The sequence below is a fragment of the Mizuhopecten yessoensis genome, unplaced genomic scaffold (genome assembly GCF_002113885.1).
Source record: "Mizuhopecten yessoensis strain PY_sf001 unplaced genomic scaffold, ASM211388v2 scaffold9847, whole genome shotgun sequence".
In the NCBI taxonomy this organism is placed as follows: domain Eukaryota; kingdom Metazoa; phylum Mollusca; class Bivalvia; order Pectinida; family Pectinidae; genus Mizuhopecten; species Mizuhopecten yessoensis.
Window position 1 is genome coordinate 2,739,574 of NW_018408252.1, and position 2,252 is coordinate 2,741,825.

The following is a 2,252-nucleotide window of genomic DNA, read 5'->3' on the forward strand; positions in this document are numbered from 1 at the left end:
TTGATACTGGTATGTTAAATACAGAGTACAGCTACAAACCATACTCTCTCAAGATTACTTTTTGAATTACTATTCCACCTTCTGAGAGAGTACTTTTGAAATTACTATCCCACCTTCTGAGAAAGTACTTTTGGAATTAATATCCCACCTTCTGAGAGAGTACTTTTGAAATTACTATCCCACCTTCTGAGAAAGTACTTTTGGAATTAATATCCCACCTTCTGAGAGAGTACTTTTGAAATTACTATCCCCCCTTCTGAGATAGTGCTTTTGAAATTATTATCCCACCTTCTGAGAGAGTACTTTTGAAATTACTATCCCCCCTTCTGAGATAGTGCTTTTGAAATTATTATCCCACCTTCTGAGAGAGTACTTTTGAAATTACTATCCCCCCTTCTGAGATAGTGCTTTTGAAATTATTATCCCACCTTCTGAGAGAGTACTTTTGAAATTACTATCCCACCTTCTGAGAAAGTACTTTTGGAATTACTATCCCACCTTCTGAGAGAGTACATTGGAATTACTATCCCACCTTCTGAGAGGGTACTTTTGGAATTACTATCCCACCTTCTGAGAGAGTACATTGGAATTACTATCCCACCTTCTGAGAGGGTACTTTTGGAATTACTATCCCACCTTCTGAGAGAATACTTTTGGAATTACTATCCAACCTTCTGAGAGAGTATCGGTACACAATTAATACAATTAGCATATACATTAATCAATACAATTTTAGAGGAATTAGCAGGAGCTGCCTTATCAGACGCTAACTACTAGTCCTATGCCACCTGGCTAATATCCCCCTATGTGTGTATGGCTGCATGTGTGCTGGAGATGTAATGTGTTCTGTTTGAATGCTACAGCACAGATACCGCAACATCTACCCAAGACCAATTTAAACTCCACCTGGGTTGTTGGAGTTGTGTGAGCAGGAGAAAAACACTTTCTCTGAATATCCATGCGTACCACGACTTCGGAGATCGAACCCCGGCCGCCTGCATGGAAGGCTGGAGTGTGTTAACCACTCAACCAATCCGTCCATAGTAGTGCATGTTTCATTCTAAGACTGATCAGAAGAACAAAATGGCTGCAAGGCAGTAATGTTTGATTTTGAAGGGTTATCTTTATCATTTTATGTCATGGCACGGCGTGTGTCATTCGTCCGTCTGTCGTCGTCCATCAACTTTTCCTTTAAACAACCTCTTCTGAAGGAATTGACAGGCCTAGAGTCTTGATATTTGGCTGAAAGCTTTGTTGGCAAGAGCCCGACACAATTGGAAAACGACCTTGGCCAACTTTCAAGGTCACAGGGGTCAAATGTGTCAAACACTTTTAACAACTTCTTCTGAACTGAAAGGTATAGCATTTCATATTTTTACTTTCTTGGGATGGGGCCCGACAAAGTTTGAGAATAAATATGACCTTGACTTACTTTCAAGGTCTCTGGGGTCAAATATGTGAGACACTTTAAACATTTTCTGAAGAATAACTGAAATGTATAGAATTATAATATTTGGCTGGTAGCTTCCTGGGATGAAGCCTGACAAATTTTGCGAACGAAAATAACCTCAACCTACTTTAAAGGTCGCTGAGGACAACTACACTTCAAACGACCAGATAATCTCCAGCCCCTGAGATAAACACTTTAATCCATTCCCTTGTCATTTGCGCAATCCAATTCAACCAGATACACTGTTGAAGTATAAGAACATGTTTTATTAGCTCACCTACCCGAAGGGCTCAGATGAAGGGCTACCAAGTTTGACCTTGGTTGACCTTCATCCATTTTCAAGGTCACAGGGGTCAAATATGTTTAAAAAAAAACTTTAAACAACTTCTTCTCAATAACCAAGAGGCCAAGGATGATATTTGGCCAGTAGCATGCTGAGGTAAAGTGCAACCAAGTTTGTTCTAACGAATGACCTTGACATATATTCATTGTCGCAGGGGTCAAATATGTTTAAAACCTTTAAACGACTTACCAAGAGGCCTAGGGTTATGCTATTTTGCCAGTTAGATGCTGGGAAGAAGGGCTACCAAGTTTGTTCACATAAATGTTCTTCACCCATTTTCAAGGTCACAGGGATCGAATATGTTTAAATCTTTAAATGACTTGTTCTGAATAATCAAAAGGTCCAGGGTAATGATATTTGGCCAGAAGCATGCTGGGACGGAAGGTCACAGGCATCTTATGTTTAAATCATTTAATAGATTCTAATGAATCGAATACAGATATTTTGCCTGTAGCTTAG